We start from the raw sequence: 16,759 nt of genomic DNA, 5'->3' as shown, positions 1-16,759 counted from the left end.
GTTGGAAGCATAAGATGAAAATGCATATTCTTGGACATAACCCCGCCGTTTGGGCTATTGTGTGTATTGGCTTGCAAGGTGAATTCTTGGATGGGAGGGAACCAAACCGTGAAGCTAGCACAGAAGAATTGAAGATGCTGCAATACAATGCTCAAGCTTGTGATATCCTCTTCAACGGACTGTGCCCCGAAGAGTTCAACAAAATCATCCGTCTTGAGAATGCAAAGGAAATTTGGGATACTTTGATTGATATGAACTAATGAACAATTAATATATATTATGAATTCCATTTTCTATCTGTTTTTGTATACTAAATTGTATCTAGCTGTTATCATCCACATATACAGAATGGAAAGCGTATATACACACATTGAAACAGAACATATAAGAACGGAAAACAGAGTACACACATTGAAACAGAGCAATACTATGATTGCTGTGAATACATAGCTATCCACGTCAAAATGAATTTTCAAAATAAAACGCGTCCATGAGACCATGACCAGCAGCCATTGCCTACGGTAGCTCTTGGCTCTACCTGAACTCGTGCAGGCATTCGTCCAAGCGCTCGACATGCTCGCGGTAAATCTGGAGCGCAATCACGAGCTCCAAATTGGCTACTTCATCGGAGATCACCAGCTCGAGGATGCGACGGCCATGTTCCTCTACTGTGCCCAGGTGGACACCTGGGCCAAGGAGGTGGTCGAGCCTACGGACCAGCGCGTTGGCATTCAGCGGGCCCGAACAAGGTGAACGGCGGCACCCATGCAAACGGCACGATGGGCGTCCGGTGCAAGTACGGCGCAGCCGGCCTCTAGTGCAAGTACAACGCTGAGGGCCTCTGCCCACTCCTAGCGAGGAATGGGGGTACTAATGGGATGTGTACCCAGCTGCGACGCAGTGTCGACAGCAGGCAAGCGCCGATGGATCCTCTATTGTTGTGCGGCGCTCCAACGGTCTTGCCGTGCGGCGAGCTGCAGCCTATCCGCACGGATGCGCCTAGCTTGCTCTGCGATGTGCCATCGATCATGTTGTGCGACGAGCTGCAGCATGTCGGCGCTGACATGCCTATCTTGATCTGCAGCGCTCAAGCGCCATGCGCCAAAGGTCTGCTCAACCCTGGCGATGACGCGCATCACAGCATCGTCCATCGCGTTGCTGGGGAGCGCCTCGGCCTCGACGGGCTGTAGCGCCTGCTCGTTTTCCTCGTCAACGAGGTTGATGGCAGAGCTGGCGCTTTTGTGGGTTGGCATGCTTGGAAAAGGTGGATGTGCTACAGGCTGCGCTTGTCGCCTCCATGTGACGCACGCCGCCTATGCACAATATCGCTGGGTGGCGGGAAACAGGTGAGGAAATGGCTGGAAATGGTGGCGTGTTCATAAAATGCCATCAATTAATGGAAACTTAGCATAGAAGGAACATCGAGCTAGCACAAGAAGTAGATGATGATCAGATGAACATGGACCACACTAGTGAAACCGGCGGTGATGAATTCATCAATCGCAAACGGTTGAATACTAGCAAGCGTTTGCCCACAACACACACGGCCTATTCCATCACAAACAGGTCGGATGGATCAACTGTATGCCACGTATCGCACATTGTCAAAAAGTAATGTGGTAGACCTTCTTTAACATGTATTAAAAAATAATAAAAATAATTAAAAAACAAGGACCTCGAGGTTAAATTAACTCATGGGATGGGTCGTATCAGTCATTTAATTTGATAGTTATGACACATCCTATCAGTTAATTTAACATCAACACAACTTCCCATCCAGTCATCCATCTGTTGGCTACTCCAGTCTGAGCACACTTAACTTGAGAGTTTTCTTACATGAGCTACTGGTGGAATAGCTAGTCCTTGCTGATAGGATGTCTCTTCGCATCCTTATGGCGTATCCGGATGACCGCCCGTCCCCCAATGGCCAATAGATGTTGTGTAGACAAAGCATATCACATACGTGTTATTAGAAGCAATCATCTGTGTTATTATCGGGTGCTCACACATTTCTGATTACAGACCTGTTTGCCATGTATCACACACATCTTGTTGTATTGAACCATTTCTGTTCTCTTGTCTCAATGCAAACAGTTCATCCGAGTGAATCGCATGACGTATATCGCACACACCTTCATCTGGCTGCCCATATCTTTTGTGTTGCCTAATCACAAACAGTTCATCCGAGTGAACCGTATGTTGTATATTGCACACACCTTCATCTGGCTGCCTGTTTCTTTTGTTCCTCCTCATCACAAATAGTTAATTGAGCTGAATCGTATGCCCAGCATCACACATGCAACTAAAATCTGAATCGTGTTTGATTCATCCTCCATCGCAAACGTTTTGCACCTTTTTTACAGTTATTTTACACCGCCGTTTGCGATTATGGAACCGCACACAGTTTTATCGAAGGGTCACTGATCGTAGTGTCACGTTAGCAGCATCCTGCAGTAGTGAAATAATTGTTTGACTCAAAGTGTATCCAACCTACTGAATTGAAAGATCACGACATTTCTAAATCATAATAATATATAAAGGTGGAATAAATCTTTGTTGTGGTTTTGAAGAAATAAATAACAAAACATAGAATTATCTGTGGAAATTCGTAATCAAATAAAAATTGGATTTGGATTTAGTTGCCAGGGCCCAGGGCAAACGTGAATGCCAATTCTCTCGAGTTTTGAAGAAGCGGCTAAACACCCACTATCATTTGTGGGATGCCCGAAGCAAGTGTTTGCGAGATGGAAATTACCATCTACCCGCGACACTTGACATCCTTATCGACCAGATTTACACTGATGTCGATAGGGGTAGGCTAGTAACTTCAATCAGACGTGACATGACGGCCTCTAAGCCCATTCAGACACGGTGGGCAGCAAAACACATTTGATTCAAGCTCGTCCAAAATACATGTGTCTCTCCTTCCATTTCCCTATTCATACACGGTGGGCGGCAAAACAAACTCTCCTAGTCCGAAATTGATGTAGGCTAATATTTTTAAATAGGGGCAGATGTGTAACTTCCCCCAGACGTGACACAACCACCCTACCTTTCAGCCCCGTTCATACACCGTGGGCGCCAACCGTGGGCGGCAAAACACCCTCTCCTCACCCGAAATCGTTACCGGCAAATATTTGGGAGATGCGACATTACCGTCCTATCACCAACTGACGTGATGTCTGAAATTTTAAACGGGGGATAAGTTCATAACTTTCCCACATTTCAAACAAGTGCGTCCCAAAGTTTGAGATCTCCCTCCCCCTCCAGTTCCCCACTACAGCCAGCCTCCTCCGTCCGCCACCCCATCCTCCACCTTGCCGGAGCCGCTACCCCTACCCCGTCGTCCACTGCAAGAGATGGGCGTCTCTCATCCATGTCGCCGGACCAGGATCCTTTCATCGCATCCTATCGCTTCATCGGTGTCATCATCCACCTTGTCGTTGCCGCTCCTATGACTGCCTCATCCACGGCAACAGGATTTATCCCCCGACTCGGTCGTCTGCCATCTAAAGTCTTCTTCCCCGCCGCTGACAGCCATCGCACCCGCAACATCCTCAACGTATCAGCAGGGACCTACACGGCATCGCAAGAGAGGTGGTACTCTTCCATATGTGCTTAAGTAATTGATCTCACTCGGAAAATAGATCATAAATTTTTTACTTTACGTTTCTTGTCTGTACCAAATCGTAGTGGCTAGTTGAAAGCAAACATTGGTTGCGAAGTAGCTTTTTCAGGTTTGCACCTTCAGATCCGCCATGGCACGGTCACTATACTCATAATGCTTATGGGTTCCCCCCTTTATATTCACTACCATCATCGTAGGTGCTTCGTGTCGTGCTAGCACTGCTCCTCAAGACGTCAACCCATCAAACGAAACAACATGCCACTCATAATTCCAAAGCTTACATGTTGAAATACGAATCTGATATGATGCTCATATCACTAAAATAGATAATGTTTAATTGGTCACCTAATGTTCCTATGTTCGTTTCGAAAAGCATGTCCGCCAACCACTGGTCCAGCTAGTTCCACTTTCCTGATTTTACTCTTGATGCTTAGTGTTTTCCCCTTTTATCTACTCTACTATGATCTGCGTAGGTGCTTTCTGTCATACTAGCATTACTCCACCCTTCTAGCTAAACAACACAACACTCAAAATTCCAAAGCTTAGTTGTTCAAATATGATTGTGATATGATACTAGTATTAGTTAACAGACACATTTAATTGGTTAGCTAAAGGTCCCACTTGAGTTTCCAAATGCATGTCGCGACATATAGAAAGACAGCAGAATTGCATTTCTTTGTCACTTGTTGACTATACTTTCTTGTCCACACCAAATCTTAGTTGTTATTTCAAAGCAAACATTGGTTGCTAACTACCCTTTGCACGGTTTGCAGCTTCAAATCTTCCATCCCACTACCACAGTCAACACTATACTCATCATGCTTATGGTTTCCCCATTTTATGATGACCACAATCAGCCTACGTGGTTCGTGTCGTAATAGCACGGCTCCACCCATCGAGCTAAACAAGCTTAGTTGTACAAATTCAAATCTGATATTATGCTGATATTAGTAAAACTGAGAGATGTTTAATTGGTCAGCTAAATGTTCCTACTTCAGTTTCGAAATGCATGTGAGCCACATATGGAGAGACCGGAAGGAATAGTATTTTTCTATGCGCTCAGGTTCATCATGGGTGGCCAACCGACATTGTATAGAAAGACTTGTAATATCTTCAATCTGCTTACTCTTCTGCTCTTCTTTAAGATGATCTTCTTCTCTTGCGGCCGACTTGTCAGGTCGAGTTGTTCTCCCTTAGTGTATTTTGAATTTGTCAGATCAGGTCGACTTGTTCTTCTTTACTATATGTTGAAGTTGTCATCTGCGAAGTATCATCACTTCTGGAGCTCTCATATTTTGAGTAGTAGGCCACATTATATTAATGCACACACCAAATTACAGCATGCATGGCACCTCTTAGAAGAATTGCAGAGATAGCACAAAGGGGTTTACAAGAAGGCAATATTGGATTAGAATCTCTTTATGTTTTCATGCATGTCAGGTATTGAACATTATCAAAATGAATATGAGAATGGGCGCACGAGAGGAATATTGTGGAACAATCCACTTGTTAACAAACTTGGCATGGTGGAGGATGGCCTATCTTATTCACCCATGAAGGTGCTTGCTCTAACTTGGCAAGGTTGTATTGGTCGCACATATTTTGCATTGGACCTCTTGCATTACTTCTACTTTGTTACACCATCTGCTTAGTTTAAGCATCATATATGAGTATATGCCATACCTATCCATTTTCTGTACCTATTCCATGTATCTTCATACTATGTTTTTCCAGTCAAATGTTGTTCTTTCATAATAGATGTCCAAGAGGAAGAGGGTGAGTGCAGATCCTCAAGGAGTACAAACTAGGTATTTGGAAAAGGTAGTGATACATGTTAAATCAGATAGATCAGCAGCCACAGAAAAGAAAGGCCCAACTATACCACACTTTACCCCTACTCCACTGGCCAAATCCCTATTAGAACTGCTGAGAGCCCAGCGTCAGGTATTGTCTGTGATATCAATTCAAAATTTGAACTCCTAAATTTCTGCATGTGACTTACCTTCTCTCTTGTGTGAAAACTAATTTCAGATGAATCTCCTTGCTCAAAGGATCATAGTGTCGGTGGGAAACGACACCTATGGGATCACTGGAATCCCTTCTACGGTTGCGGGGCGCGGGGTTCGTGAGGAGAGCAGGACTAGCAGGCGACACAGAGGGATTTACCTAGGTTCAGGCTGCAAAGATGCGTAAAACCCTACGATCCTGCTTTGGTGGTTATATTAGTGTTCTTGAGCTCTGGAACTAGCTCTGGGTGCTGTGGGGTTCAAAAGAGCCAAATCCCCTCTCTGTGTGCCATGGGCCTCCTTTTATAGGCGAAAGGGGCTGCCACAGTGGCACACAGGAGGTGGAAAGTGCTATAGCGTTGCGAGGTTATCACTAGTATTACAGGACAAGATGCATTCAGTGCGACGCTTAGGTGTCCCTTCGCTTTATTGGGGACGGGGGTGAGGCCCGTCCCGTCCATCGCCGCCCCCCCTCGCTTCGACACGCACCCTGTCCAGCAATGCATGCGGTGCCATGTAGGTAGGCAGGCAGCTGATGTGGCACGATGGTGGAGCGTTCACGAAGGATTGCATGCTGCCACGCAGGCGCCTGCCCAGCTGGCTGGGCTGGCAGCTGCGTGCGAATGGCGGTTAGGATTTGGCTGGGGCGGGCCTGGCAGTGGCCTTGTCGGTGCGCTTGGCGAGGGTCTTGTCGGGTGACCCAGCAAGGGTCTTGCCGGGTGGCCCGGCAAGGGTCTTGCCGTGGTGCGCTGGCTTCCCCGGCAAGGATCTTGCCTGGGGTCCTGTGGGTTTCTTCGGTGAGGATGGTTGCCTTCCTATCCTCTTTTGATCTTGAGCATTCTATGTCTTCACAAAGATCTGCACGCCACCACGGAGGTGCCTCCCGAGCCTTGTTCCAATGCATCTGTTTAGCATTGGTGGGATCAAGGGTGGCTCACTCGGTTGGCGTGGGCGAGCTACCCCGGCAAGGGCCTTGCCGGGGGAACTTGCTACACCTATCCGATCTTTGTGGCCTTGATCCTTGTTGTTACTTTGTTTGTCCTTGTAGCTTCGTCTTCTCTCTAGCTTCCCTTTCCTGCTGTGTCTGTGCGTGACCATGGCGGGAGGCTCTGACTGTCCGCGCACAAGTAAAGGGGTCAAAAGCAGAGCCCCTACTTTTGTACACTGACAGGAGCCCCCAGGCCTGGGTCACACATAGGCGCATCACGTTGTTGGGCCAGGCCCAGAACGGTGCGCGGGCAGTCGGGGCGGATTTTTGCCCCGGCCACTGTTCCGTCCGTTGCGCTTCCCCCCACGACCTGCGTCGGATGCCGTCATGGGGGAGCGTGCGTGACATGGGATGCATGCATGGGATGGCGACCACATGCATGCGTCACGTCACAGTTAATGGGAAAGGAGGCGGCCCGCGCCTTTCCCATAAGAAGGAATAACTGCGGGCGCGCTGCTCACTTTTCCCCTTCCCTGCGCCTTCCTCAATCTTGAAAACCATCGCCCCCCTTTCTTCCTCCTCGAGCCCCCTGCTTTCGCTCATCATCGATGCGCTCCCTCCATCCCCCGCCTTCTGCGACCGCAATGGCACCCAAATCCACCAAAGGAAACGGGGTAGCCAGAGATGCCGGCGCGGCGAAGCCGTTGGAGAGTGAGCTGGTGGCGCGACGGTCGCAGTCCACCCTCTTTCCCTCGACGGTCGATGTGCCAATGCTCCGGGAGTACGACAAGCTTCTGTGGGGCGTGAAGACAGGGGGAGAAACGACGGGGCATCCGGCCACGCGCGTCATCCCTGCCAGCGCCGGGCCCGCCCCAAATTGGTACCCTTTCTTCGTTGACTACTACTCTTTCGCCACTACTTCTCCCCTCGGATCCAAAAGGGAGGCGCCATCACCGGCAGCATCGCTTGGATCCCGAGGGTCAAGGGAGCGTACCTAGACGGCGCCATGAAGGAGAGGTGGGAAGAGTGGCGGGGCCGGTGGTGCTTCATCGAAGAGGAGAACCCGCCGGCGTTCTGTGAAGTCCGTCGGGTGGCACCGGTCCGTGGGAAGGACTGGGGCGACGTCGACGTTGACGATGAGAAGCTCACGGTCGCCACCACTAGAATCCTCCGGCTTACCCGGGCCGGGCTCACCCCTTAATTGATCGGCGCGGACTTCATCCGCCGACGGATCGCTCCTCTGCACGACAAGGGGAGGCCGGCCTGGCTTTTTGTCAATGTTGCTGATATCATGAGGCTCCGCCCCGGCCTTGACCATAACCTAACGGTGTTGCAGCACGCCCACCTCTGCCAGCGGATTTTCCAGCTTGAGGTGAATGAAGAAGGCGAGGTCAAGCGGTTCGGCAAGGTGGCAAGGGCTGCCGCGAAGGCTGGCAAGGTGGACAAGGAGCCTGTCTTCAAGCTGGTGGCGGGAGTGGTCCCGCTCAGCAACAACTCTCGCCGGTCGGAGATCATCGCCATGATGCCATTCTTCAACGCGCATGGCCTCGACCCGAGCTGGGTTGAGCCTGACGAGCTCAAGGTGCAGGAGTTCTTCGACACCTTGCATGAGGTGTACGTTGCCGCCGAGCCACGGATTGTCCAGGATACTTCTCAGGAGGAGTTGGACTACATCGCCGCTAGGTTGCGGGAAGCAAGGCTCGCCGAGGAGTCGGCAAAGCTTGCCGCGGAGTCCGGTAGCGCTGGCAGGACGGTGCACAGCGCCGCGGCAGAAGCGGAGGAGGAGGAGCTTGCCCGGTTGGCGGCCGCCACTGGGGAAGCCAGAGGCGCCAGCACCGGGGCCCCCCTTGTTGAGGACATTGTTGAGGGTGCCTCGGAGGAGGACGAAGGGGAGGAGATCACGGCCCCCGATCCTCCGGCCGCTGGGAGGGGGCGAATTCTGCGGCGGGCTGCCTCCGGCAAGCCAGTCCGCCCTGGCCAGGCCGCGCAGCTGCGGCTGGCTCAGGGGACGTCGGCGCGCCAGACGAGGGCCGCGGTGATGAAGAAGGCGGCGGAGGCCGAGGCAGCGGGGAGGTGGGCATCTGCTTCCTCGTCGTCCATGCGTGCCCGGACGCCACCACCCTCCCCGCCGCCGACAGATGTTGGCACGGTGATTGCCTTCGACTTCGGGCCCCTCTGCACGGAGAGATACTCTGGGCCGCCCAGCCTGAAGAGAAAAAGGAAAACAACAGAGGAGGAGGAGGAGGAGGAGGAAGGAAATGACGAGTAAGCTTCTGCTTTCCTCCCTCATTCCTTGCACTTCCCCCGATGGTGTTGCTCACTTTCTTTCATCTTGCAGGGATGTGGAGACGCTGGCCCAGAGGATGAAGAGGTCCAGGACTTCGGCGAGTGGCCATCCCCCGACAGGCACCTCCAGCACGCCGCTGGTGGTGTCAAGCAGCCCGGACAGCAGGCCCAGCCCCCAGTGTGAGTCCATCACCCGCCCTCCATCAGCGTGCGTTATGCGTGATGCTTCAGTGCTAACCATGCCATGGATGCAGGAGGGGAGCAGAACCAAGGGGATCCACAAAGGGCTTCTCCTATTGTGCCACCTCCGTCAACCACACCGCCCCGAGGGGCGTCCCCGGCAAGGGCACCAAGCCCTAAGGCCATCCACATGGAGGAGGGGGAGGAGAACGCAGGCACTGGTGGCTTTGCTTCGGCGCTGAACCTTGGTGGAGAAAGGGCTTCCGCCTCTCGGCCTGGGGTAGGTAAGCCATTTGCTCTCCGCCTACGCGTGCATCTTTCCTTCTTTTCTTTGCCTTGTCGTCAATTTTGTCTTGTTTCCTTCTCTGGCGTCCAGATTCCTCCACGATGGATCCGGAGGACGTCGACACCGTGATTAAAGACGTCGCCGAGGACGCCGCGGTGGAGGCCGAGAAGATTTTCACTGAGGAGAGCGCTCAGGGCGCCGCTGAAGACGCCGCCAAGGGGCCCACTGAGGGGCTCGGCAAGGGGCATGCCGAGGAGCCCGACAAGGGGCCCACTGAAGAGACCGGCAAGGCCACTGCCGAGGAGGCGGCGGTCGACGACCAGCCCTCCTCCTCTGTTGCTTCTGGCTCTGGCAAGTACCTGAAGGTGGGCGAGGACCTCTTCATCCATCTTCCAGGCGCGTCAAGCTCCAGGGCCCCCATCGAGGGGGAGTTGCTCGACGGTGAGGTGCTTGCCGCTCCCGGGCTTGACATCGTCGACGAGCCGAGCGTCGACGGTGATGGCTCCCAAGAGGAGTGGCTGCTCCGGGCCATGGGTGCCAACTTCCGAAAACTCCAGGCTCTCCACCATGCTCGCCTGGACAAGGCCAAGTCCAAGACGGCGGTGGTTTAGAAAGTGGAGGCAGACTTCGAGGGGCGCGTCGCCGAGGCGCAAGATTGGTGGCGCCAGGCTCAGGACAAGCTGAAGGCCGCTCAGAGCGAGCTGGCCAGGCATGACATGGAGCTCACCATGAAACTGGCGGACATCAAGAAGGCCCAAGAGATGGCGAAGAGGCTGGCCGATGAAGCCGGAGCCGTCTGGTCCCAGCACGAGGCCGTCCTGAAGACCCAGGAGGAGGACCTTGCCGAGCGAGAGGAGAAGCTTGCCGCCACGCTCCGTGGCAAGGACGCGGAGGTTGGCAAGCTTGTCCTACAACAGACCCAAGAGCTGGAGTGGAGGCATCAGGAGGCACTCAACGCCCTGGCTCAGGCCCACGCCGGCGAGGTGAAGGAGCTGGAGGAGAAAGATCTGAAGCTGGCCCAGGAGAAGCATACGCTCAATGGCGCCCTAACAGTGGCGCAGGGCGAGATCATCGGCAAGTCTGGAGAGCTCTCCGAAGCCAACGCCTCCATCAAAGATCTGAAGCTGAAGCTGGGAGAGCTCGAGAAGACGCTGTCGGGGGCCTTGACGCGGGAGGGACTCCTGACAAGGGAGATGGAGATGGAGAAGTAGCTGCTGAGGAACGAGACCGCCAACCTCACAAGGCGGACGAGAAACGCTGGCTCGGGCGCCTTGCCACTGTCGCAAACTCAGCCACTGACTAGCTGGCCATCATGGGGATGTCGGGCATGGAGTACGCCCCGAAGGTGAACCTGAGCCCCAACGCCAGCCTGACCATATACTTTGAGAGGGTCGTTGGCGCCCTGAAGCGGCTCCACTCCAACCGGGTGGCCTCCCTTGCCGAAGAGTCCCAGATTCTTTGCCGGGGACCATCACCAGGGTGCTCGTCAAGATAGCGCATTGGCATCCTGACCTCGACTTCGAAGTGGTGCTGAAGAGCTTGCCGAAGAATGCTGACATCGCAGTGCTCAATGAGCGTATCCAGCCCATCCTCAGCCGCATCGACAAAATCAAGAGGTTGGAGGGCCAGCACCGAGACTGAGCACCCCGTTTCTTATCGCTGCTGCATGCTCATGACCAAGACAATGCTATCTTTAGTTAGAACCACGGCGGCAATTTATGTAATATAACTCTGCAGTCCTCCTGAAATTATGCATGTTATTTTCCTATTTGATTTTCCTTTGTATGCATGCCCCACGTCGACTGGGTACGCTTGCCGGCGCGTAAACCCAGGGCGGCGTCTTGAGGACGGATCCTCAGTAGCCTGTCGGGCATGCTTGCTGCCGGGCGAAGCACCTTACCGCCCCCAGCGCGGCCGCTCGATCTGTCGAGCTTGACTCGAGTTAGAACCGAGAGCATAACTGGTGGCGAAAGGATACCCTGTCTCTCTCGACGTGGCCGCTCGAACTGTTGAGCGGACTCGAAACAGAACAAGGGCGTTGCCAATCTCAGGAGGGCCCATCCGCGTGCAAGTTTTCCATACATAGGCAGAACCATCGAGGATAATAACCTTATATTTAAGGATAAAAGCTTAAAGTTCAGCATGACTTAGCTCTCTTCTCGTCGCCTCGGTGTCCTTCGCACCAACAGGCAGCGCCGCCCTCGTGGCTGCTCTCTCCGCAGGAGCCGTGGTGATGATGAACTACTAGGCCTACCAGTAGACCAGATTCTCACAATTGTGCCCCCTACCTGGCGCGCCAAAGATGTCGGTGGGAAACGACACCTATGGGATCACTGGAATCCCTTCTACAGTTGCGGGGCGCGGGGATCGTCAGGAGAGCAGGACTAGCAAGCGACACAGAGGGATTTACCCAGGTTCGGGCCGCAAAGATGCGTAAAACCCTACGATCCTGCTTTGGTGGTTATATTAGTGTTCTTGAGCTCTCGAACTAGCTCTGGGTGCTGTGGGGTTCAAAAGAGCCAAATCCCCTCTCTGTGTGCCATGGGCCTCCTTTTATAGGCGAAAGGGGCTGCCACAGTGGCACACAGGAGGTGGAAAGTGCTATAGCGTTGCGAGGTTATCGCTAGTATTACAGGACAAGATGAATTCAATGCGAGGCTTAGGTGTCCCTTTGCTTTATTGGGGACGGGGGTGAGGCCCGTCCGGTCCGTCGCTGATCCCCTTGCTTCGACACGCGCCCTGTCCAGCGATGCATGTGGTGCCATGTAGGCAGGCAGGCAGCTGAGGTGGCGCGGTGGTGGAGCCTTCACGAAGGATTGCATGTTGCCACGCAGGCGCCTGCCCAGCTGGCTGGGCTGGCAGCTGCGTGTGAACGGCGGCGAGGATTTGGCTGGTGTGGGCCTTGTAGTCGCCTTGCCGGTGCGCTTGGTGAGGGTCTTGTCGGGTGACCCGGCAAGGGTCTTGTCGGGTGGCCCGGCAAGGGTCTTGCCATGGCGCGCTGGCTTCCCCGGCAAGGATCTTGCCGGGGGTCCTGTGGGTTTCTTCGGTGAGGATGGTTGCCTTCCTATCCTCTTTTGATCTTGAGCATTCTATGTCTTCACAAAGATCTGCACGCCACCACAGAGGTGCCTCCCGAGCCTTGTTCCAATGCATCTGTTTAGCATTGGTGGGCTCAAGGGTGTCTCGCTCGGTTGGCGTGGGTGAGCTGCCCGGCAAGGGCCTTGCCGAGGGAACTTGCTACACCTATCCGATCTTTGTATCCTTGATCCTTGTTGTTGCTTTGTTTGTCCTTGTGGCTTCGGCTTCTCTCCGGCTTCCCTTTCCTGCCGTGTCTGTGCGTGACCGTGGCGGGAGGCTATGACTGTCCGCGCACAAGTAAAGGGGTCAAAAGCAGAGCCCCTACTTTTGTACACTGACACATCGGATCTTACAACAATACCAGGCTCTGCATTGCTCTTGTTAGTACCTCTTGCCCTTTGTCAGCATACTTACACTAATTGCTGTTTGATTATGTAGCATCACTATAAATGTTTGCTTCTTTATCCTCCCTTTGCTTGAAATTATAAGATCTATATTTACTCTTAGATAAATATAGAATTAACACAATGGTTATGAAGTTTTGGATTGGTCATGTAAGTACCTGTTTTCATGTACTCCCTCTGTATTGAATTAATTGTTGATCAATTAGATGTATTTAGAACTTAATAGTGCTAGATACATCCATTTGAGCGACAACTAATAATGGACGGTGGTGGTATTATTGCACTTGCATCGCGGGATAGTTGATTGTCTAGCATTACTCTGCATCTTATCTGCCCTACCCTTCATGATACGTCCATTTTGCATCATGCTTTTATATCAATATTTATTGCATTATGGGCTGTTATTACACAATATATCTCATTACTTATGGCTATTCTCTCTTATTTTACAAGGTTTACCATGAAGAGGGGGAATGCCGGCAGCTGGAATTCTGGCTGGAAAAGGAGCAAACGTTGGAAACCTATTCTGCACAACTCCAAAAGTCCTAAAACTCCATGAAACAACTTTTTGGAATTTACAAGATGTCAGGACCCCGACTCAATGCCATATCACTTTGCGGCCTCACGCACGGTATTCCCACGGGTGTCGCCCTACCTTTACCCGGGACCGTTTGCGCCTTTTGGCACACGTATATGACAGTGTCGCTAGCATCTATATGATAAGGAGCCCGGGCTGACATGGCTAGTCGTAAACCCAAAGTGGCACAAACTTACAGGGACAGGCATCCATGACCCAGCATCGAACGTGTCGGTCATCAGCAAGTGAATCCAGGCTGTAGCATTGGGCTAGCAGGACTCCGGTGAACCGGGCTGTAGCGGGCTAACAGGACTCCGGTATTCATCGCGTGACATTTCCCCGAAGGGACAGACACAGGAACGAAGAAGGACACATGCCGGCCAGCCTAAGTGTTCCGGAGCAGTAGCAAGCTACCATTGGAAACACTAGGAGACATTTCCTGGTAAGAGAGGCTACTAAGGATAAACAACTAGATAGTCAGATCCCACACATACCAAGCATTTCAATAACATACACACAATATGCTCGATATGTGCAAACACAACATGGCATCACAACATGACTCTATGACTCAAGTATTTATTCATTAGGCTCCGAGGAGCGAGATATTACAAACATAGGTCTCATGACCCAACATTCAGAGTATACAAGTCAAAGCACAAGCGGAAGCTATCATGTCTGAGTACAGACAACTATAAATGAAAAAGGCTGAGAAGCCTGACTATCTACCAGATACTGCCGAGGGCACAAGATCGTAGCTGAGGTAACAAGCTAAACGTCGAAGTCCAAGCGGAACTACTAGTGAGACTGAAGTCTCTCTGCAAAAACATAAAATAGGCAAACGTGAGTACAAATGTACCTAGCAAGACTTACATCAGAACTAACTACATATGCATCATTATCAACAAAGGGGTGGTGGGGTTTAACTGCAGCAAGCCAGCTTTGACTCGGTGGCTATCCTAAACTACGACTGCAAGCGACTCTTTTGAGGTGGCGCACACGAGTCCACATATTCACCATATCAATACACCACTATGGATCCGCTCCCGTCTCCCTACGAGAACGCCATCCATAGCACTCACGCTTATCTTGCGTATTTTAGAGTATCCACTTTCACTTGTCTATGAACTGATATAAGCAATCCAGAAGTCCTTTTCCGCGGACACGGCTATTCGAATAGATCATATTAACCCTGCAGGGGTGTACTTCTTCACACACGCTCTCACCACTTACCGCCGTTTACACGACATGTACTCGGCAACCTTCAAGCGGAAGCCCAACGTGGGTGTCGGCCACGGCCTGCCCAAACACTCAAGTCTCTAGTCCAGGTTTATCGCCTATTCGGGTTCCATCCATGAGGAGATCCGGCCGGAGTTTCGCTCACAGCCCCAAACGATGTGAACAGGGTTCCCGAGACACCAAACGGGCGCCCGGTACACCGTGCCACATGCCTACCGCATCACAGCCCACCCCTACGGTCAGCGCTGCCCACGGCCTCCAGCATACTACAAACACCAGAAACTACTTGCAACTCCTGGACAGAGGACAAGGGTGATCAAGAAGCCGAGAGGGTCCATTGGTTTCGGGCCCAATGCGTGGTAGTAGCTGAATCATGGATCACAAACACAGAACTCGGTTCCTGAGGACGGCTGCAATGAGACAACCCACCATGTACTCCTACATGGCCTCTCACCGCTACCTTTACCAAAAACGTGTTCACACACTTAGCTCACACATAGTAGGACATGTTCACACGCCTCTGATTCATCCCCGATGAATCAGACCTGACTCAACTCTAAGCAGTAGCAGGCATGACAAACAAGCAAGAATGAGTAGGCACAACAGGGCTCAAACAACTCCTACCCATGCTAGTGGGTTTCATCTATTTACTGTGGAATGACAGGTCATGCAAAGAATAAAGGGGTTCAGCTACCGCAGCAAATAACAGATGAATCGGTGTTGTCCTAATGCAGTAAAAGAGAGCAGGAGCGAGAGAGTAGGATTGTATCGGAATGAACAAGGGGGTTTGCTTGCCTGGCACTTCTGAAGATAATATAGCTCTTCATCGGTGTCATCGATCACATCGGCGGTACACGTCTATCGAGAGGGGACAATTACCGGCAAATACAGAAAAACACGATCAATGCAATGCACAATATGATGCATGATCATGACATGGCAAAATGGATGTGTTTTGGGCTAATGCAACTAGCAACAGATTAAATGAAGTTGGTTTGAATATAAGATTCAAATTCAAACTCCATATGTGATTATTCAAATGCCATTTAATTGATTTGTGCTAAACAGCAGCTATAAGTTGTTCTAACATGCATGAAAATGGTACAGATGGATTCCTTGAATTTTTCTGATAATTTTTCATATATAATTTATTTAATTTGGAGTTACGGTTAATTTTCTATGAATTTTAGAAGTTTATACAATTTTCTGGATTTTCTGAATTATTTTAGAAAATGATTATCTGCGTCATCATTACGTCATGCTGACCTCAGCAGGTCAACAGACCGGGTCCAGGTCAAACCTGACACTGGGACCCACATGTCAGTGTGATTAGCTTAACTAAAATTAATTAAACTAATCCTAATAGTTAACAGGGCTGGGCCCCACCTGTCATTGACTCAGGAGAGTCAACCGGGGCCCACCCGTGGTCAAAGTCAAAGTCGGCTGCCGGCGTTTAGCCGCCGGCGAGCCCGACGCGGCGGCGAGAGTGGTTTTGGCCACTCCGGCGACCAAATAGGCCGCGGAGGGCATCTAGGAGGAGCTGGGGACGAGCCGAAGCTCTTGGTGGAGTCAGTTGCGCTCGGGGCGGCCGGAATCGGTGCCGGCGGCGAGCGAGGCGGCGGCCGGAGCTCGGGTGGGTGCGGGGTTAGCACAGCGGCTTGCAAACGAGCTAGCTGCCACGCTAGCGTTACTCCACGGGTCGTTGCGAGTGCAACGGACGCACGCGCGGGGCCATTTGGTCACCGGGGCTTTGCCGGCGACGAGCCCGCGCGGCGACGGCTACGGTGAGCAAGGGGGCGGCGGCTACGGCAAGCAAACGAAGGCGGGATTAGGGGGAAGAGGACCGGGGGCTCACCACGGTCACGAAGAGATGCTCGGCAAGGTCGGGGACGGTCCGGAGCCGGCGAATTTGACGAAGATGGCCGGCGGGTCCGAGGTAGAAGACGACGGCGATGGCGGCGATGCAGGGCTTCCGGAGGGCTGTGGATCGGTGGGGAGGAAGAGGGGGTCGAGGCGGAGCTCCTGGGTGCATCGGCGAGGCTAGGGGTGCACGGTGGCTGCGGCAATCGGCGTCGGTGGCGGCGGCTCCGTTCGGGCCCGAGGTGCGGAGCGAGAGGGAGAGCAGGAGAAGGGGATGAGTGAGGGGG

Source organism: Triticum dicoccoides, chromosome 7B (assembly GCF_002162155.2).
Source record: "Triticum dicoccoides isolate Atlit2015 ecotype Zavitan chromosome 7B, WEW_v2.0, whole genome shotgun sequence".
NCBI lineage: Eukaryota > Viridiplantae > Streptophyta > Magnoliopsida > Poales > Poaceae > Triticum > Triticum dicoccoides.
Note: the sequence above shows the minus strand (reverse complement) of the source record.